The sequence below is a fragment of the Halichoerus grypus genome, chromosome 4, assembly GCF_964656455.1.
Source record: "Halichoerus grypus chromosome 4, mHalGry1.hap1.1, whole genome shotgun sequence".
Taxonomy (NCBI): Eukaryota; Metazoa; Chordata; class Mammalia; order Carnivora; family Phocidae; genus Halichoerus; species Halichoerus grypus.
In genome coordinates, this window is record NC_135715.1 from 76,481,544 (window position 1) to 76,504,943 (window position 23,400).

Genomic DNA, 23,400 nt, shown 5'->3' on the forward strand with positions numbered 1-23,400 from the left:
AGACATTTTCAAATGTCTCATCAGATAAAGGGCTAGCATCCAAAATCTATAAAGAATTATCAAACTCAATACCCCAAAAAACAAAAAATTCAGTCAAGGAATGGGTAGAAGACATGAACAGACATTTCTCCAAAGACATACAAATGGCCAATACACACATAAAAAAATGTTCAATATCCCTTGGCATCAGGGAAATACAAATCAAAACTACAATGAGATACCACCTCACACCAGTCAGAATGGCTAAAATGAACAAGTCAGGAAACAACAGATACTGGGGAAGGATGTGGAGAAAGGGGAACCCTCTTACACTGTTCGTGGGAATGTAAGCTAGTACAGCCACTATGGAAAATAGTATGGAAGTTTCTCAAAAAGTTAAAAATAGAGCTACCCACCACCTAGCAATTGCACTGTTAGGTGTTTATCCAAAGGATACAAACATAGTGATTCGAAGGGACACATAAACCCCAATGTTCATAGCAGCAATGTCCACAATACCCAAACTGTGGAAAGAGCCCAGATGTCCATCAACAGATGAATGGATCAAGAAGATGTGGTGTATGTATATATATATAGGAATGTTATGCAGCCATCAAAAAGAATGAACTCTTGCCATTTGCAGATGTGGATGGAACAAGAGGGTATTATGCTAAGCAAAATAAGTCAGAGAAAGACAAATACATGATTTCACTCATATGTGGAATTTAAGAAACAAAACAGATGAACATAGGGTAAGGGAAAGAAAAAATAAGATGAAAACAGAGAAGGAGACAAACCATAAGAGACTCTTAATCACAGGAAACAATGAGGGTTGCTGGAGTGGATGGGGGTGGGGGGATGGGATAACTGGGTGATGGGCATTAAGGAGGGCACTTGATGGAATGAGCACTGGGGGTTATATGCAACTGAATGAATTACTAAACTACCTCTGAAACTAATAATTATACACTAATTAACACTACATGTTAATTAAGTTAAATAAAAAACAAAAACAAAAAAACCCGAGATGCAGGGAGGGAGCATTCAGGGCAGCCAGCTCTCCTGAGTGGGCAGTGGGGGTGTGAGTGGGGTTAGCTTGGGCCTGGCAGCTGGTGTCCCAGAAGTGGAAGGGAGTCTGGAGAGGAATCTAGGTGCGGGGGAGCTGCCTCTCTCTGGCCTTCAGAATTCTTCGCAAAGGTTTTCATTTCTGGAAAGGAAAGGGGCGGCTTCCTGGCCGGCTGGGCCCCAGACCCAGCATTCCTGGTTTTCTATAATCCCCAACTTGGTGGGCCGGCCCATAGCCCTTCTCGGTGATGGCGGCGATGCAAAGGGAGGGCAGTGGCAGGCCTGGGGGTGCAGTCCCCGCATGGCAGGCGCCGGAGGACCGAGCAGGAGGTGCCGCCTGAAAGTAGGCCGACAATCTCAGTCTCCAGAGGCTGAGATCTCACTGCAGGGCCCTGTCGCCGGCGCCGATCCCGGCAGCACGACACTCCCAGGTTGCGCCAGGTGGCAGCTCCTGCTATGTAAGCTGGTTGTAGTCGGGATGGTGCCCGGGTCATCCTCAGATGCAGGAAATATGTGTCACCATTGCATTGGTACCCGTAATGACCCCCGGCACAATGACCACCATAACAAAGATGGGTTCCCTGTACTGCTCAGATCCATGGCGGCTGGAGCTAGGGGGTCTGGGAGCCCGACAGGACCTCGGCAGAGACCCCTATCAAGGTTGTGGAGGCAGGTTGCAGGAGTTGCTGTGTGGCAGCTGCTGGTGAGGCCTGGGCAAGGCCTGGAGCTCTTCTGGGGGCAACACCAATGGGCCCTGGACCAGCGTGGACTGTCAGGATGGTCACAGCCCGAGTCAGTGGAGAGGACTCAGTTGTGTGATGGCGTTGGAGTTACTGATGTTCACACTGTTGCCCTGGGTGCTCTCCACCTCTTCCTGGTGCCAGATGGTGGGGGATGTTAGTCCGAGCTTATGCTGGAGGTGACAAAAGCATGGCCGTGTGCATGATGCCTGTCTGGTGTGTCTCACAGGAGAGTTGGGGCATACCCTCTGTGTCAGGAAAGAAGAAATGAAGCACTGGCCTGGGGGATGCTGCCCCCTCCAACCTGGACTCCAGGGTCCCATAGGAGAGGACAGTGTCCAATGCCGACTGACATGGTGGTACCAGTGGTCCTGTAGGGGTGGCAGGCAGGGGCTGTTGCCTACCCTCAAACTCACCCACACCCCCCCCAATGGGAGTGGTGGTGGTGGGTGTATAGATGGTGCCCATCTCATGGGTCTCGCAGGCTGGGTTGTAGCACACCAGCATCACTGTGCCTGGCTGCATGTCACCCTGGACCAAGTCAGCAATGGTGACTTGCCAAGGGCTGTTCTCTAGTGGGCGGGGCTAGAACGGACATAGGGAGGCCATACACAAGCTGGGACTTGACCCCATGGGCACTGTGATGGGAGGCACCTGGGTAGGCTGGGAGGTAGGCTGCATGGTGATGGTGGGGGTGGTCTGTACAGCCAACACGCTAATGGCAGCGGGGCTGATCACCTGGCTTGAGCGGATGGCAATGGTGCCCAAGGTGGTCATGGGCATGGCCAGGGAGGCTCTGGTGCCATGGCCACAGCTCTGGCAACGCTGGTGGGAATGGTGCCTGTTACTCTGCTGAGGGCTGTGACGCCTGTGGTGTTCTTCACAATCAACATGGTGATGATGGGCTTGGCAGTGGAGACAGTGACAAGGGTGACTAGGCGAATACCCTTCAATGGGCATGGGGTTCACCTTTAGTGCCACCTGTGTCACCACCTTGCTTCCCACAGCCAGTGGCAATTTGGGGGACAGCAATGATGATTTTGGCGTGTGCTCCACTTCCCGAGGTCATCACCTTGGTGGTGATAGTCGTGATGGGGAGCTTGATGCCAGGACTGTTGTCATACCTGTGACCAATATGGGGATGGTCTTGATGATGGAGCTTGTGCTGGGCTTGGCAGTGCTGGGGGAAGACACTGTGAATGCCCAGTATGTCAGGCTTAGTCCCAGCCCCACTGGTCTGCATGGAACTGAGATGGCAGTGGCCTTCCATCTGCTGAGGTCACCAGCTTCAGGATGGTCCCAGCTGACAGGGGCTCTTTGGTCTGGAGCACCACCATCACGTGGCCCAGATTGGAAATCAGAGCACTGCCTTCTGTGATAGAGATGGGGCTCTTCACCAATGGTCTTGGGGACCCCAACCCACCACTGTGCTCGCCACCTGGGCTTGCTGGACCATCATCACAGTCCCTGACTGGGGCACCAAGATGATAAGGTGGGTAGACGTGTTGACAGAAGAAGAGATGGACATGGTCATCCCCACCTGGGCACTTGCAGTCGTCAGCTGTTTGAGTGGCTGGGTGGCTACCACATCTGGAGAAGGGCCCACCTTCAGAGTAGCCAGGAGGGTGGTGGTGCCAGGTGTCATAGCCATGGTTTTGATGATGGTGGTGTCTGTTGCGACACTTGGCACTGTGGGCACCAATGAAGATCATCTGGGTGGGGACAGCTGTGGTCACTGGCCGCTAGTGCAACCATCCCGCTCATCTCTGGGCTGCTGCCGATCACTGTTCCCTGGGCACTCTGCCCATCCTGCAATGAAAACTGCTTTTGATAAAGTGATGAATACCTTCTACATTGTTAGATCAAATGATCAGATGGGAATTAGAGATTATTTCCTTTTTCAATATGTACACACAGAATTTCCCAGCCCTGTTTATCAAGAAGACCAGCTGTAGTGCTTTAAAGTGCCATCTTTGTCATAAATCAAATATCTCTGTGTGGGTTTATCTGGGGGCTCCCAATTCTGTCTCATCGGTCTGCCTATCTCTGCAGCCACTACCATAACTGCTTAGTTACTGTAGTTTAAAAATAAATCTTGATGTCCATTAGAGCAAGTCCTTCCACACCTTTCTTCCTTTTGGCTATTCTTGGTCCTTCGCATTCCCATATAAATTTTAGAACCAGCTGACAATTTCACAAAGGAACTTGTTGGGATTTTGAATGATAATTCATTGAATCGATAAATCAATTTGGAGAGAATCCTTACAGTATTGCACCTTCCAATTTATGGAACCATGGTATATCTTCTATTCTTCTACATCAATTTTTTTCTTTCAATGTTTTATAATTTTCTGTGTAGAAACTTTGCACATATTGTATTAGATTTATTTCAAATTATTTTTAATTGTTTTGGATATTTAGAAAAAATTAGTTTTATATATCAGTCTTATATAAAATAATCTTACTAAACTCAAATATTCCTTTTTTTTAGAAGATTTTATTTATTTATTTGAGAGAGAGAACAAGCAGAGTGAAGAGGCAGAGCGAGAGAGAGAAGCAGGCAGGGAGCCTGACACAGGGCTCGATCCCAGGACCCTGAGATTATGACCTGAGCTGAATGCAGATGCTTAACTGACTGAGCCACCCAGGCACCCCATCAAACATTCCTTTTAATAACTATTTATTTGTAGATTATTTTGGCTTTTTGTGTGTCTAATTATATTACCTACACAAAATGATTGTACTCTTGCATTTCTTTTTTTTTTTAAAGATTTTATTTATTTATTTGAGAGAGAGTGCACAAAGAAGTAGGGGGAGGGGCAGAAGGAAAGGGAGAGAGAATCTCAAGCAGACTCTGCGCTGAGCACGAAGCCCAATGTGGGGCTTGATTTCATAACCCTGAGATCATGACCTGAGCCTAAATCAAGAGCTGGACTCTCAACCGACTGACCCAACCAGATACCACTGTGTTCCTGCATTTCTAATCAATGTATTTGATTTCTTTATCTTGTTTTACTGTATTGGCTAAGATCTCCAGTATTACAGTGAATGGAAGGGGAGATAATGGACATCCCAGTTTGTTTGCCAACCTCAAATAGAAGTATTTAGCATTCCAACATTGTGTAACATGTTTTCATAGTTATGTTCTTTCAGACTAAAGAAACTTCCTTCTAATTCTAGTTGCTAAGAGTTTTTATTTTTTTATTTTTATTTTTTTATTTTTTTAAAGATTTTATTTATTTATTTGAGAGAGAGAGAGAGACAGCAAGAGAGGGAACACAAGCAGGGGGGAGAGGGAGAAGCAGGCTTCCCGCGGAGCAGGGAGCCCGATGCGGGGCTCGATCCCAGGACCCTGAGATCATGACCTGAGCCGAAGGCTGACGCCTAACGACTGAGCCACCCAGGCACCCAGTTGCTAAGAGTTTTTAATGATCAATGTTGAATTTTTTCAATTTTTTTCTGCATAGATTGAGATGATCCTATGAATTTTCTCCTTTATCTTATTCTAATTTATTCTATTTAATTTTCTTCTGTATGAATTGCATTGCTTGAGTTTTTTTTTCCCCAAGGTTAAGCCAACTTTGTGTTTCTAGAATAAGTTCAGCTTGGTCACTCATATCATCCTTTTATATATAAATGGATTTGGTTTGCAGATACTTTAAGAGTTTTGCATCTATATTCATACAGGAAATCAGCCTATGTTTTTGTCTTGTAGTGTCCTGTTCAAGCTTTGCAATCAAGGTTTTGGAGCTTTCATAAAATGAGCTGGAACGTGTATGTTCATTCCCTATCCTCTGAAAGAGTCTGTATAGGATTAGCATGACTGTCTCCCTACATGTTTGGTAGACATCATTGAACTTTCTGGACGGCTCTGACATCAATGTGCACTCTACCCCTGAACACTTGGAGGATCTAAGATTTCAGTAAAGGGTAACTTATTTACAGAAAATAGAACCCACTCTTGCTCCACGTGTGCCACTAGAAAATGAGTCCTTGACTACTTGAATGATATTGTTGTTTTCCTCTTAAAATAAGTGTGTATTCATTTGATGCTCACTATAAGTCAGGCACTCTGCTAAGAATTTTACTTGTACTATCTCCCTTAATCCTTTAACAAAACTATGAGAACCTCTGGTTTGCTGAGGCACAGAAAGGTCAGAATATTCCGTGGAGGACCAAGCTGGGGAGTGGTGGAGGCAGGATTCTATCCCAGGCAGCCTGGCGCCGGAGCTTACTCTCATCACCCCTGACTAATGCACCTTGCTTTGGGTTCAGACTGTTGCTCTTTTTTCTTCTCTATTGACTCCTCTACTCACTTATTTCCCAATTTTCTTAATATCTAATAAATACCTTCACAGTCAAATTTTCCTTGATTAATGCTTTGTTCGAATTCTGTGTTTCAATATGTGGTATTTCATTCTCACTGCTGAATAGCTGTTAATTTTAATTTGGAGTTTTTCTTCATCTTGAGTTATTTAGAAGAGTGGTTTAACATTTCTGAGTGGAAAGTTTCTTTGGGGCTAGCCTTTGGTTGTTTACTGTCTGGTTTTGTGACATTGTAATCAGAACTTGGGCAGTGTAATTTCTGCCTTGAGCACTTTTTCTTTTAGAATTTTTTGGTAACCTAACATCTGGCTAATTATTGCAAGTGTTCCATGGTGTTTGAAAATAATGTACTTTCAATTTGTTTGGTACACATTTCTATATATATCTATCATAGCAAGCTAGATATTTGTGATACTCAAATTCTTTATATGGTCATTTTTTTCCAGCTTACTTGCCATTTTCTTTCTTTTTTTTTTTTTTAATAAACTGGGTTTTATTTATTTATTTTTAAAGATTTTATTTATTTGACAGAGAGATAGAGAGCACAAGCAGGCAGAGCGGCAGGCAGAGGGAGAGGGAGAAGCAGGCTTCCCGCGGAGCAGGGAGCCCGATGTGGGGCTCGATCCCAGGACCCTGGATCATTACCTGAGCCGAAGGCAGTTGTTTAACCTACTGAGCCACCCAGGCGACCTACTTGCCATTTTCTGAGAGGGTTTTTTTTTTCTTCCTCCTTGGTTCTGGTTTGCCAGTTTCTCTTTGTATTTTTGAAAATATTTACTGTATATATTTCAACGCTATGTTCAGTCCTTCATGGTTTTCAACGTCTTCATGAGGTGTACCTTTAATAAATATAAAACATTTGTCCTCTTCACACTCAATACTTGACCTTTTTTCAATTTTGTCAAATACCCATTTTTTTTTCCAAGCCAGTTTTCATTTTTATGGCAGTGACCTGGCACGTCTTTGTCCATTTCTGTTATCAGCTTTCCAGGTCGGAAACACACCTGTCGCCTTACCACTAGTGTGGGCCCCACTTTACTTATGCTTGTTCTCTCTGATTTCTGTGGAGCCCTTCACTGATCCACAATGACTTGAGATCGATGAAGTCTTGCAAGGATGCATTTACTCTTTTTTGTTTTTTTAAGATTTTTATTTATTTATTTGACAGAGAAAGACAGCTAGAGAGGGAACACAAGCAGGAAGGTGTGGGAGAGGGAGAAGCAGACTTCCCGCTGAGCAGGGAGCCCGATGCGGGGCTCGATCCCAGGACCCCGGGATCATGACCTGAGCCGAAGGCAGACGCTTGACCTACTGAGCCACCCAGGTGGCCCGCATTTACTCTTTTAAACTGGTAAGATATAATGTAGGAAAATCTGTCTGTTGACTGTTTATCTCAGCCTGTATTTTCAGTGGGGTTTGCTTTTATCTTCCAGGATTGTTTAGAACATAAATCATTTTCTAAAATCTTTCTCAGTTTTCTGCAGGAAAGCAGGGGCATAGTTCTGCCATACCTCAAGGTCATCGGCATTGTGTTTTCTTTCCTTTGCTTCTCTTTACCTTTTCCATCATGCCTCCGATGTGTTTTACTAGGTATTAACTTCCAAATGTGGACAGATCTGTTCAGATGAAATCTGCATGGCTACATTCCATGTGCACTCGGGACTTGCTAGAATCTTCTCTTTCCTTCTGTTTCTTGTTGGCACTTCCTGGTGCACAGCCCTGGTTTTCTTCTTTACCTCAAAGGAGTAATAAGAATTATTTGAATAGAAAGGAATAATAATGGAAATGATTATTCCTCTAATAATTTTTGGTACAATCCTCGATTCTAACACCTATGCTCTGTGTATTATTTTTTTATCAGTGTTATCCATTAAATGATAAGTCCTTAGGTAGCAGGAACTGTGCTAAATCACCTTTATGGTCCTAGTGTGCTGCGTGATGCCTGGCACACAAACATTCAAGAAATGTGACAAATGAGGCACATGAAAAAAGACTAATGCATTCATAGACACCTAACACAAAAGGCCATGGGAGATGCAAATATAATGAACCAGGTGTCCTTACTTCTACTCGTGGCCTCTAATAATCTCTTCTTCATCTAATATAGCCAAAAAGATTCTTTTAAGACTTAAGTCTGATCATGTCCCTTCTCTGTTCAAAATCTGGTTCTAGGGACTTCCTATCTCACTCCAAGTAAAAGCTAGAGTTCTTACCTTGGCCTGTGGTGCCCAACACAATGTGTCCTCGTCTCCCTCCGCTCCTTACACAACCTCCTCCAGCTATCTTGGTCCCACTGATTTTCTTTAAACAACCTAAGCAGACTACAGCCTCCAGGATTTTGCGTTTGTTTTCCCTCTGCCGGGCACAGACTCCCCCTGCTCCATATCCACATGGCTTTGTTTCACCTGATCCAAACCTCTGCTGGAATGCCACCTACCTTGAGAATCCGATCCCAGCCCAGTCTGCCTGTGTCTCTTTTACCACATTGATTTCCTCACACTCTGTGACATCACCACCTGACATATTAAATATTTGTTTATTTACTCCTTCTAGAATATATGCCCCTGACAAAAGACACCTGTCTAGTTTTTCACTGCTGCATCCCAAGGGGTTAGTGAATGGTAGATGTGATTTTTAAATGATTAAATAGAAGTATTTTCTTGGTCTTGGTGGCTATTGCTACATTGGCTATGGCCATGCATACTGAAAACAGAGGTACACGTGTCGGGGAGGAGTGACTGGCACCAAATACCACTGGGGAGTGTTGGGGCTCGCAGCCATGGCAGGGCACTCCATATGAGCCAGCTGCTTGGTCATCCATGGATAAGCAAGAACTGTGCGCTTGCAACACAGTCCTGGGAGAAGGATGCTGTAAAGCCTGCACTGTTTGGGTTTCGTGCCCACGGCAAAATAACTCTCATGGGCTGGGTGGCGGGAAAAAGCTGAGACTGCATGTGTGTATTAGGTGAGACCAAGGCTTAGAGGAACAAGATCAATCTTGATTTGGTGTCTGTGGAATGTCTTCTTCTCGCATTCATGCTGCCGTGGACGGGAAAGTGCGTGAAAAATTGTATTTGTATTTAGCTCGAATATAAGTCTTCTCTTTTATTTTTTTTATTTATTTGAGAGGTAGAGCGAGAGAGAGTGAGAGAGCACAAGCAGGGGGAGCGGCAAAGGGAGAAGCAGGCTCCCCGCTGAGCAGGGAGCCCGATGCGGGACTCGATCCCAGGACCCTGGGATCATGACCCGAGCCGAAGGCAGACGCTTAACCGACTGAGCCACCCAGGCACCCCTAAGACTTCTCTTTTACAGGCCAGGACTTTGGTGACCAAAAGCATGGGACCCTAAACTACCTTTCCCCCCTCAGCTTGCAATGCCGGTGTAGAAGATGACTATTCACAGTATAACTAAAGGAGTGATTTAGACATGCTTAAGTGAACTAAATTAAAACTTAGAACCGAGATGGAATTGTGGAAAGATAATAAAAATGATCTGATTCACTTGTAAAATTCTATCATTGTAAGTCTTCTGCACTTACAAACTTGAGCATTTGTGAATATTTTAAGTATCTATAAGATGACTCTATAGGATGATATTTTGACATGTAGGCTGAATTTTGTAATGGATTAGTAATCTATAGGAAAACTGGAATTAAGTTATCTGTGATGTAATACAGAAGAGGTTGGTCTTAAGTCTCAAGGTTATGCTGCCAACTTTGTCCTGTCTTGTCTCACGTTTGCTGAGAATTTACAATGCCCTAGGTACTGGAAGGGGTCCCAGTGCACTTAATTAAGGGTATTAATTAATTAGGATGTGATTAATTAGTAATGAGGGGGGATTAAGGGTATTCTTATTAACTTGCTGTCTGCATTTCCCCTTGCTGACTCACGGTCAGAGCATGGTTTTCCTAAGACTGATAAAGGGAGGGGCAGGAATTGTGTCGTAGGGAACCTCACTGTAGAATCTGTGATCTAACCTGGAGTTTCTCTCTTACAATCAGTAGACTGGCTGCCTTGAGGAGACCTGGATTCTGTCACGTTTAGCAAGTTTCAGAAAAAATGCAAAGGAACCCAATTATTTAGGCCATGAAAGCTTTGCAGGGTTTTGGAGCTAAAGGCAAGCGGGAAGAATTCCAGAGATGGTAAGAAAAATGAAGGGAAGCATAGAGCTCTCTGAGTGACTTTGAAAGAATGACCATGAATTGATTTCTGTCCCTGAGTAATAATTTTGTAATTCAAGGGAACAGACCATATATACAAAAACATGATAAAGCCAAATCTTCATTTTTTCCTAAAATTTGTATAAAACAAATTATTTTTCTTGTACATATTCTATAAATATTCTATAATTAGGGGTGCCTGGGTGGCTCAGTCAGTTAAGTGTCTGACTCTTGATTTTGGCTCAGGTCATAATCTCAGGGTCGTGAGATCGAGCCCAGAGCGGAGCTCTGCATTGGGCGTGGATCCTGCTTAAGATTCTCTCTCTCCCTCTCCCTCTGCCCCTCCCCACCCCATGCTCTCTCTCTCTCAAAAAAAAATTCTGTAATGAATACTCAAATTTGACTGTTTCAGAGGGTTTTCATCAGTTATCACACATGCTATGAATTTGTCAAATTAACCCTTGTTAAGTAAAGCACAGCATGCCCCATGGTGAATGGTGAGATGTGGTTCAACACAAACCAGGAGAACCTGAGAGAGAGAGAGGCTTCATACTCACAGGGCCTGAAGGAAGTAGCTGGAGGAGCTATAGGGGAAGATCAAGGCAGGGTGTGAACAGAGAGAGGCGCGACCTGGGGCACTCACCTTTTTTAGGATCTGTGGGTGGAATACTATGGGGTTCACAGGCTAAGCCTGGATTGATCAATTCAAACCAAAAGAGCAGGGTTTTTGGTAAGCTCCACAGAGGTCTTATCTAAGCAGTGCACAAGACGGAAGGCCTGGGAGGCAGAGACTGTTTATCCCAAGGACTGTTGGAGAAGTCACGTCAGGAACTTACACTTACTTTTGACTCTGTGGGCTCCTGTTGAAGGCATGTGCTCGCTAGGGTCAGTTTAAGATTCCTGCAGACCACAGAATAGATGCCCAGGCAGCAATACCAAGGAGTAGCGTAGCTCAACTCCCAACATCATAGAATGAGAGAAACTTAAAATGAAATTATAGGAAAAATTGGAAGCCTATAGTGAATATAATTTTTGTTTAAAAAAATAGTCTTTAGTGAGAATCTAGCAAAACCATAACTTATTAACAACAAAGTTGAGGTTTCTTTATTTTGTTTTGTTTTTTAGCTATAGTTAAATTGAGAGAGGACCTTAAGTATTATATGCAATGCATAAGAAAGCTTAAAGGACATTTTAATTTTTAATTTTCTAGTTTTCAAAAAGTAAGACGCATAGCTCATAAACATCTTACAGTTAAAAAAGTGTAACCTTGCCTAATTTCTTACTTGTTTTTTATACCTTTGGCTACTTTTACCTTTTGTAGCTTTTCCAAGAGAAGTATTTTGTATTTTTCATTAGATTTACCAATTGTAATTTATTTGTCAATTATAATTGTGTTTATTAATGTAGTAGGCTCCCTGTCTTGGCTGTGAAGTGTTTTCCTAAAATTAGTACCAAAGTTAAAAAAAATAGTGATCAAGTTTTAGGACTGTTCCAGCACTTTGAAAAATGTCATTGGTATTTTGATCGGGATGTCATTGAAAGTATAGATTGCTCTGGGCAGCATAGACATTTTAACAATGTTTATTCTTCTGATCCATGAGCATGGAATGTTTTCCCATCTTTTTGTGTCTCCTTCAATTACTTTCATAAGTGTTCTGTAGTTTCTAGAGTATAGATCCTTTACCTCTTTGGTTAGGTTTATTCCGAGGTATCTTATGGTTTTTGGTGCTATTGTAAATGGAATCATTTCTCTAATTTCTCTTTCCACAGTTACATTGTTAGTGTATAAGAAAGCAACTGATTTCTGTGCATTGATTTTGTATCCTGCCATGTTACTGAATTGCTGTATGAGTTCTGGTAATTTGGGGGTGGAGTCTTTTGGGTTTTCCACATAAAGTATCATATCATAAAGAGCTGGTATCCAATGTCTATAAAGAATTTCTCAAACTCAATACCTAAAAAACAAAAAATCAAGTCAAAAAATAGAAGACATGAACAGACATTTCTCCAAAGAAGACATACAAATGGCTAATAGACATGTGAAAAAATGCTCAACATCATTAGCCATCAGGGAAATTCAAATCAAAACCACATTGAGATATCACCTTACACCAGTTAGAATGGCAAAAATTGACAAGGCAAGAAACAACAAATGTTGGAGAGGATGTGGAGAAAGGTGAACCCTCTTACACTGTTGGTGGGAATGCAAGTTGGTACAGCCACTTTGGAAAACAGTGTGGAGGTTCCTCAAAATTTAAAAGTAGAGCTACCCTATGGCCCAGCAATTGCACTACTGGGTATTTACCCCAAAGATACAGATGTAGTGAAAAGAAGGGCCATATGCACCCCAATATTCATAGCAGCAATGTCCACAATAGCCAAACTGTGGAAGGAGCCGAGATGCCCTTCAACAGATGAATGGATAAAGAAGATGTGGTTCATATATACAATGGAATATTACTCAGCCATCAGAAAGGATGAATACCCACCATTTGCATCAACATGGATGGAGCTGGAGGGGATTATGCTAAGTGAAATAAGTCAAGCAGGGAAAGACAATTATCATATGGTTTCACTTATATGTGGAACATAAGGAATAGCATGGAGGACCACAGGGGAAGGGAGGGAAAACTGAATGGGAAGAAATCAGAGAGGGAGACAAACCATGAAAGACTCTGGACTCCGGGAAACAAACTGAGGGTTCTAGAGGGGAGAGGGGTGGGGGGATGGGTTAGCCCAGTGATGGGTATTAAGGAGGGCACGTTCTGCATGGAGCACTGGGTGTTATACGCAAACAATGAATCATGGAACACTACATCAAAAACTAATTATGTACTATATGCTGGCTAACTAAACAAAATAAAAAAATTAAAAAAAAGAATAATGATCAAGGTGTATTTATCCAAAAGATAAAAGAATTATAGGCAATATCTTTATTATTACGTATTATCTACTTACTATTATTATCTATTTGTTAGTAGTATCTAATAAATCACTTAACCACTCTTTATACAGGTCTCAGCGCTAGTGGAGGAGGGGCTGACACAGAATGTTATTAATTTGTGTATTAATTGTGTAGTCGGTTTAGCAAGTGCAGAAAGAAACACCACAATACATTCTCTACTGCAGATGGGGAGGTGTGAATCTTTGTTCTTTTGTGCTGTTCTTGATAAACGTTGACCTCACCATAATGCTGAGTACTCATATAGTTTTCAAAGGACATTCACATTTATTCTAATTTCATTGTTTTTTTTTAAAGTATTTATTTGTTTGTTTATTTATTTATATTTTTATTTGAGTGTCCTTGACACAGTGTTACATTAGTTTCAGGTATACAACACAGTGATCCAACAGGTTCATACACTATGTCATTCTCATCACAAATGTTGTTACCATTGGTCACCATAGAACATTATCATGATAACATTGACCATATTCCCTATGCTGTGTCCTCATCTCTGAGACTTATTGTTTCCATAACTGGAAGCCTGTACTCCCATTCCCCTTTGCCCACTTTCCACATCCCCCCCTCCCCTCTGGCGACCATCATTTGTTCTCTGTATTTATAGGTCTGATTCATTCTCTACAATAAGACCGGAGAAGGTGAATTGTTTGCACAGGTTAAATGTCTTGCTCAAGGTTGGGCAATGAATTTATGATGAGTTGGGATATGAATGGAAACTTCTTAACCTTATGCTTTCAAATGCAGCAGAAGATCTCAAATGTCTTAAATGGTTTTAAATGTCACTGATTGGATACAGCTGTATGATACTGAATTTATTTATTTTTTTTAGTTTTTATTTAAATTCCTGTTAGTTAACATACAGTGTAATATTAATTTCAGGTATACAATTTAGTGATTCAACACTTCCATTTAACACCCGGTGACACTGAACTTTAATGTGTAGTCTGTGGTTTGTTCTAGGACCTCTCTGCCTGGTACATTTTAAAGGCATCCCAACAAATATAACCAGGAGTAAAGCTTTGATGTCCATTTCAGTATTACTTATTTACTCTCTATGAAGTAATTGGTGTCTCACGGAGATGTATATATATTGAATTTTTTTTTTTTGTAAAAATGATGTAAGCCTTTTGGATTATCCAAACTGTCTTTATAATTTTTAATACAAAATATAATTTCATTTTTCTATTAAATAATTTCTTATGGAGATCAACAATGTTCAAAATGGTTGATTAGCAAAATAGCTAGTGGACTATTTTAAAATATTTGCATAGGGTAACATAATGTTTTCCTCTCCAAAGGTGAGGTAAGTATATAAATGCATTTATCACTTAGGGTGAAGAGCTACTCAGCATGACCTTCCTTGAGCTTCATGTTATAAAAAAACAAATGGGATTGCTAGTTAATGAAGAAGAGCAATGTTGCAGAAAGACTACTAACCTCTACTTCTCTCCCTCTTTCCCTTCCTTCCTCTTTCTTCGTTCTGTTCATCCATCCATCCATCTGTCCTTCTAGCTTATCCTTTCTTTGGTATTTGCATTTTGTCTTGCTTTCTTCCTTTCTGAAATTCATTAAAAAAACTTGTTGGTAATACTTGCAATTCTGACAAACTTCTGATGTTTCACATTAAAGACATGGAAGTCCTGCATAAAAAGAGAATATTGTGGGAAACCTTAGGTTAGCTTAAAGTAGACAGAGATATGCCACTTCAGAAGATGCTGGTTAAACAATTTTACACAATGCATTCTGAAACTACAAGAGGATGATGGAGATATATAGAATTTTCTACTTACCTGACCATGAAAGTATTTACATTTCTCATAAGAGTATCTAAAAAAACACCAATTGGGAAAATGCAAGTCTATTAAATCAAGCTTATTCATTACATGATGCAAATGCTTTGTTTTTGTTTTTGTTTTTTTGATTTGGGGAGTAGGGGCAGAGAGAGAGGACAGGGAGAATCTCAAGCAGGTTCCATGCTTGAGCATAGAACTTTATGTGGGGCTCAGTCTCACCACCGTGAAATCATGACCTGGGCCTAAACCAAGAGTCGGATGCTTAACCGACTGAGCCACCCTGGCACCCTGACAATTTTTTATACTGGAATTTTCATTGTCTAATGAACATGTTCATGTTTTCCTTAATGGTTTTGGCTTTATCAGTTTCTTCTGGTGTTTCCAACAAATCTTCCTTTGCATTAATTTGAAATCATTCTATCTGCTGCAGAAATTGTTAAGATTATCTTAACTTCATCAAATATTGTACCATTTATATGTTCAAAAATACTGCTTCACTTGATTATTTGTATCTTAAATTGTATATTTTTAAACAATTGATTTTGAAATGATTATAGATTCAGAGGAAGTTGTAAAAAAAAAAATACAAGGTTGTCTCATGTGCTTTTCACCCAATTTCCCCAGTGGTAACACCTTGCATAGCTACTGTACAATATCAAAATGAGGAAATTAGCATTGGTACAACCCACAGAGCTTATTCATATTTTATGAGTACAAGTCTCTGCCATCTTATCCCCTATGTGGATTCATGTAATCACCACCACAGTCAGGATGAAGAGCTGTTCTACCTTCACAGGCTCTCTGTGCTACCCCTTCATAGCCAGGTATACCTCTCCTCATTTTCTTCCTAATAATTTGCCACCACTGTCCTCCATTTCTATAATTGAATATTTTGAGAATTCTACATGAATGGAGCCATACAGCATGGAACCTTCTGAGATTGGCTTTTTTCACTCAGCATGGTTCCCTGAAATCTGTCTGTATTGGATGTATCAAGAGCTCCTTCATTTTTATTATTGAGGAGTATTCCATGGTATGGATGTACCATGGATTGTTTAATCATTTTTTGAAGGACATTTGGGTTATTTCAAGTTTGGACTTTTAAGAATAAAGCTGATATAAACATTCCTATATAGGTTTTTGTGTGAACATAAGTCTTCTCTTGTCTGTGATAAATGCCCGGAGTGTAACTGTTGGTGCATAGGATATTTTAGTGTTTTAAGAAATTTCCAAACTGTTATCCTGCATGGCTGTACCGTGTTATATTTCCACCAGCAACCGATGAGTGATCCAGCTCCTCTGCATCCTCAGCAGCATTCGGTGTTGTCACCATGTTTTATTTCCACCATTCTGATAGATATCTTATTTTGGTTTCCTATTTCCCTAATGGCTAATGATGTTGAACATCTTTTCCTGCATGTTGGTTGCCATCTTCTTCGGTGAACTATTTGTTTTTCTCATTTTCTAATTGGTTTTTTTTTTTTTTTTTACTATTGAGTTTTGAGAGTACTTTATACATTTTAAACTTGAGATACAAGTTTTGTCAAATGGGTGGTTTGTAAATCTTATTTCTATCTGTCTTGTAACTCATTTTCTTATCCTCTTTACAGAGCTTTTGGCAGAGCAAAAGTTTTTAACTTAGCAGATGTCCAATTAAATTGTATTTTAATTGTAATATTATTACTTTTAAAAACTTCACTTGACACAATGTACCTTTTTAATTTTGCCAAAAATTATTCTTGCTTATTATAAAGCATTTTAAAAAGTAAAATTTTTAAAACCCTATAAATTCTATTCAAATTAGCCATCATTAGCATTTTGGGGAATAGTCTCAATCTCTCTCTGCATATATTCATATACATGTGAAACAGAAAAGTAATTTACAAGAATAATATATAACTTTAAAAAGCATTAAATTCATTTTTATTCAAATTCAAAAGACAGGAAACCAAAATGAAAATATGACATATGTTGAGTTTTAGATAAATTTTCATTTGCATTAGGGAATTTTAGTTCTTATGAGATCCCTTTACAAATAAGAAAAAGGTCATGAAAAAAATTAATGTTTAGTATTACAGTTGACCCTTGAACAACATGGGTTTGAACTGCCTGGGTCCACTTATACATGCATTTTTTTTTTTTAATATATTTTTCTGACCTATTTTCTTTTTTTTTTCAAGATTTTATTTATTTATTTATTTGAGAGAGCAAGAATGAGAGAGAGAGAGAGAGAGCACATGAGAGGGGGGAGGGTCAGATGGAGAAGCAGACTCCCTGCTGAGCAGGGAGCCCGACGTGGGACTCGATCCAGGGACTCCAGGATCATGACCTGAGCCAAAGGCAGTCGCTTAACCAACTGAGCCACCCAGGCGCCCTATACATGCATTTTTTAATAGTACTGTACTGTAAATGTATTTTCTCTTCCTTATGATTTTCTTAATAACATTTTTTAAAGATTTTATTTATTTATTTATTTGAGAGTGAGAGAGAGAGCACGAGCAGGATGAGGGGCAGAGGGAGAAGCAGACTCCCCACCGATCAGGGAGCCCGATGCAGGGCTTGATCTGGGGGATGCTTAAATAACTGAGCCACTCAGGCACCCCTAACATTTTCTTTTCTCTAGCTTACTTTGTTGTAGAAATAGAGTATATAAAATATATAACATTCAAATTGACTGTGTATGTTATTACTAAGGCTTCTGGTCAACAGTAGGCTATTAGTAGTTCAGTTTTGGGAAAGTCCAAAGTTATATGCAGGTTTTTGACAGCTCAGAGGGTTGGTGCCCCTAACCTCCATATTGTTCAAGGGTCAACTGTATTTTCTTTAATTATAGGTTTCAATTTTACTATATTGATTAGCTCCATTCTATGAAGGTAATCATCCTTTTTATACATCCTCCTACTTACCTTTCTCCTGAATTCCTATTTTTATAACTTTATGTAAAACTGATAATACCTTTACAACGTGTTTAATCTGTGCTATAACCATAATACCCCCGGTGAGTCACCTGGCTTCTCTTTGGCGGCTCTACAGTAATATTTTGTTTTGTGAAACTCTTCCTCTACAGTAATATTCTGTTTTGTGAAACTCTTGACTGGATGTAGTCATTCCAGTCAAACACCAGTGGGTATGCTGGTTTTTCTTACCTGGCCTTCATTTTTAGGGCATCTGTACACTTCTCAAGTCTGCATAGCATGGCCCTCTCTTATAATGTGTTTGTCTGTCTTTTCCAGACCTCCAATCCTCACTCTGTGTCACATTTTGAAACTGAGGCTGTCTCTTGGTGAAATGGAGATAATATTGCTTAAGTCACTCCTGCAGCATTTTTTAATTTTGGTAATCCAGGTCCCCCCTCCAACCCACTCTTCCTACAGCCCTTTGGCCATGAAGTCTAGGGCATGTGGCTTGTTACTTAGAGATGGGGTGAATTGTACCGTGAAAGTAGGAGAGTCTGGAGACAGGTGCACATAGCAAGGCTTCCATAAGAAGTGTTTTGTCTACCCTTGTTAGGTTTTTTCCCCCCAAGGCAGCAATTTAATTTATTAATTAAGTATCCTCTTTTTATATATTCCACCTCATTAATTTATTCCTTCATTTATTTTCATGATTTCCTTCCTTGTTTTTTTCTTTAGGATTCCTTTGTTGGTTTTGTTTTTCCGTTTTTTTGAAATGAGTATTTAATAGATTTATTTTCATTCTTTCATTTTTACTGATAAATGTTTAGTGCTATGGTGTTTCTCTTGATCATTGTTTTAAATGTATCCTGTAGATTTGCATGTGCAATGCTATTTTATGATTATTAACAGAAATTTTGTTATTTCAGTTTGTATTTCTTCTGTTGCCCAAGAGTTGTTTAATAGGTTTTTAATATCCAGGGTAAAATATCGTTTTTATTTTAGCTTTTATTAATATTTTCTAAATTTATTGCATTGTGATGAGAACTGTTTCTTGTAATATTTCTACATTATGCGACTTCACTGATGTTTTCCTTGTAGCCTAGCATATGATACATTTTTGTGAATGTTTCATGAGTATGTAACTTCTAAAGTGCAATATATAATCTATGCGGTCTTCGAATTGATTGTATTGCTTAAGTATTCTGTCTCCTTACATCTTTTTGTTCATTTCACCTGTCTTGCTGAGAGTGGTGTATGAATGTCTCCTCTTATTAGTGTGTTATGTTTCTATGTCTCTTTGAACCTCTTGTACTTTTTGCATCATAGGGTGATTGCTATATTACTTAGTATACGAATATTTCTAAGCATTATATCACTATAGTGAATCACAGCTTTTAGTGTTAAAAAGTACCTTTCTTTGGGGCATCTGGGTCGCTCAGTGGGTTAAGCCTCTGCTTTTGGCTCAGGTCATGATCTCAGGGTCCTGGGATTGAGCCCTGGGTATCCACCCCTGGGTGGGGCTCCCTGCTCAGCCTGGAGTCTGCTTCTCCCTCTTCCTCTTCTCCTCCCTTTCTCTCTCCCTTTCCCCCTACCCCTGCTCATGCTCTCTCTGTCTCTCTCTCAAATAAATAATAAACAATAAATAAAATCTTTAAGAAAAAGATTTTATTTATTTATTTGAGAGAGAGTCAGAGATAGTGAGAGAGAGCACGAGCAGGGAGGAGAGGGAGAAGCAGGCTCCCTGCCAAGCAGGAGCCGGATGTGGGACTCGATCCCAGGACCCTGGGATCATGACCTGAGCCAAAGGCAGATGCTTAACCGACTGAGCCACCCAGGAGCCCTAAATAAATTCTTTAAAAAAAAGGGAAACGTGCCTTTCTTCATCACATTTAGTGCTTTTGGCTTAAATTCGACTTTGATATCTGGATTGCTACTACTATTTTCTTATTGTTTCTATATTCCTGGGATCCCTTCCTCCATCTACTTTTAGCATATGGAATCCCTTTGTTTTAGGTCCTCTCTTGTATACAGTGTATAGTTGGGTTTTGTCTTGCAAACCAAATAGGAAATTGACTTCTTTCCTTGCTCTGCCTCTGATGGTACCAGTGAAACTGTAATAACATCTCCTTTGTGAACTTCCTGCTGATTCCCTGCAGGGTCTCCTGAACGTGGCACGTGGGCTCCAGGGATAAGGAACACTTACTCAGCATTGTTATTTCTCTATTTCCCCTAGCTGTTGTTACCTGTGAGCTGTCACTGCACTGGAGTTGAAAGTGTGTGCAGGGCTCCTTCTAATGGTGTTTAGCCCCTCCCCTTAGTTTGACAAGGGAAACAGGCCACTAACTGATATTTTATGCTTTTCTAATAGCCCCATTCCTACCACAGAGCTAGGTATCCAGCGTGTTGAGGGTGGTATTCTCAATGCCTGCCTCCCTCTGTTTCCAGCTCTCTTTCTCCTCCTCTCCACAGTCCCTTAGGATTGAAAGTCATCAGGCTACGAATTGTTTTTTTCCCCCGAAATTCTATCTTTCTCTTAGCCGTGGGCAGCAACTTCATGGTCTGGACTTCACAGGAGAAAGAAGTAACTTTATATATTTGGAGACACTCTCTAACCAGATTGCTGTAGGCATGCATTCTTTAAATGGTAAAGTAATTTAAAAACTCTTTTTTTTTTTTTTAAAGATTTTATTTATTTATTTTTACAGAGAGAGAGGCACAGCGAGAGAGGGCACACAAGCAGGGGGAGTGGGAGAGGGAGAAGCAGGCTTCCCGCCAAGCAGGGAGCCTGATGCAGGGCTCGATCCCAGGACCCTGGGACCGCGACCTGAGCCGAAGGCAGACGCTTAACGGCTGAGCCACCCAGGCGCCCCTAAAAGCTCCTCTTTTGACAAAGCCTGGTTTGCAACTCAATTGCCCTGCCGACAACTCAAGCAAAAATCTAGTTTGACAGTTAAAGCTCAAAAATGACTTCATTGATACAGAACCCAGTATCTGCTCTTTCCCTGAGCACTAAAACACTTGATTTCAAAGGACAATGAGCTTCATCAGAACTTGAAAATATGTACTTAAAAACTGTACACTTATCTCCATCGCAGGTGTTAAGTGTGGCACGTTGTGTAGGCTATTCTTCTGCTGTAGCTGGTCAAACCGTTTGCATGCGACTAGGTCCTTTTTCACTCTGTCACCATTGTCAGCATTTTTGTTCAAGTGTTCAGGGAAGTCATGGTTTCCAGGAAAAATTGTTAAAGTGCTCTTCTGGGACAACTTAGTGTGAGTCAGCGAAGCACTGTTGTGAAAGATTGGTGGCTACTTGTAATAGTTAATAGCTTTGCGTTTGCCACCAATTTATTCAGAAATGAAGGTATGGCCATTGCTGCATTATCCCTAATACGAAGAGATGATGTGGGGTGCAGAGGCTCCATGTTAACCATGAAGACATCAGGATTAATTGTGTTAACACATCTGACATCAAAATCAAAGCTTTTAAAATGTATCATTTTGAGGAAATGTGTCCTCCTTCCTGTTTGAAACTAAACTCGGCATCCATACCAGGGGATTGGGTTGAATTCTCACGTCTAGGGGATGGATGATAGTGGAGTGACAATGTGTTTTCTTTTTCTTTTTTTTTATTATTTTATGTTATGTTATGTTATGTTAATCACCATACATTACGTCATTAGTTTTAGATATAGTGTTCCATGATTCATTGTTTGTGCATAACACCCAGTGCTCCATGCAGAACGTGCCCTCCTCAATACCCATCACCAGGCTAACCCATCCCCCCACCCCCCTCCCCTCTAGAACCCTCAGTTTGTTTTTCAGAGTCCATCGTCTCTCATGGTTCGTCTCCCCCTCCGATATCCCCCCCTTCATTCTTCCCTTCCTGCTATCTTCTTCTTCTTTTTTTTAACATATAATATATTATTTTTTTTAAGTGTTTATTTATTTATTTGACAGAGAGAGAGAGAGCACAAGTAGGCAGAGAGGCAGGCAGAGGGGAGAGGGAGAAGCAGGCTCCCCGCTGAGCAGGGAGCGCAACATATAACGTATTATTTGTTTCAGAGGTACAGGTCTGTGATTCAACAGTCTTACACAATTCACAGTGCTAACCACAGCACATACCCTCCCCAATGTCTTGTCTTTTTTTTATTTAAAGATTTTATTTATTTATTTGACAGAGAGAGACAGCAAGAGAGAGAACACAATGTCTTTTCTAAGCAATACTCATGGCTTTTCACAAAATCACATATTCAAATCTTTAATGACACTGCACATAAAGATGATAAGAGTTTAGCAGGAGAATTAGGAAAACCGCTTAATCATTTCCACTTTAGTGTTTTTAAGTTGATGGGCTCCATTTTATTCCTGAAACTACGCACATCTCCTTTAGTCTGGGCAAGTTTCAATTTCTATACCAATGAATCAGTTAGCTATTTATCCACGTAACTAAACATTAAAACCACATTTCTTAAATGAGAATCGGTGCTAAGGATTTAGTTAACATAGCACATTTGCAGATCTTATTTATTTATTTATTATTGAATTTTTTTTAGGGGGGAGAGAGTGAGTGTGCACGCAAGCAGTGAGGGGAGGGGAAGAAGGAGAAAGAGAGAAAGAATCTTAAGCAGGCTCTATGCCCCTTACATAACCCAACAGGGGGCTCAATATCAAGACTCTGAGATCATGACCTGAGCTGAAATCAATAGTCAGAAGCTTAACCCACTGAGCCACACAGGTGCCCGTGCACATTTACAGACCTTAAAGGGGGCTCTCCCAAAAGCTGAAAGCACCATACTACCAGTTAAATGTTGCTGAAATAAGACATTTATTTGTGTATTTGTGTTAGTGTAATGAGCTGGTTCTATTACATTATCTCCTTGTCACTAAGAAGATTCTATCAATCATACCCATTTGTATGGAAGATTGAAACTTCTACAGAATGTTTAATCTAAAAGAAACTTGAGGAATAAACACTATACTTTTGGAAAGGCCACTCTATTGATTTAAAAGGTTTAATGATCCCTTACGTGTGTGTAAGGTCTATTAGCACTGTTAGGAATTACATGGGCACAGGGGAAGGAAGAAGTTTCCATGACAGATTGTATAGACTAATGAATAATTTTTTTTTGTTTTGAGAAAACAGACTAATACTGACATCATTTGAGTCCACTTATAAATCATTCATAAATTTATTCATAAATTTATTCATGTTAATATTTAACCTTTTAATTTAAGATAGCTTTTAAAGATCAAGTAGATTCTATAGACCGAAAAAAGAAAACATTATCAAAGCATTATCATAACACTAATTTTTGAGTACAGCATAAGTTATATCGTTGAGAATTCAGTAAAAAACCCACAAACAAAATGCGTTATTATTCCATTTGAAAAATCAAGGTTGAGATTTCTTCTAAAAAATACTTGAAGTTGTATGGTTTTCATGGTTTTGTCTAATCTAATGTATCTTAATAAGGCA

The 23,400-nt window shown here is 40.4% G+C and overlaps 1 pseudogene; it reads right to left on the minus strand.

Moving 5' to 3' along the window:
* Window positions 1–1,952: 1,952 nt before the first annotated feature.
* Window positions 1,953–16,360, minus strand: LOC118524231 (host cell factor 1 pseudogene; annotated as a pseudogene).
* Between the last annotated feature and the right edge of the window lie 7,040 nt (window positions 16,361–23,400).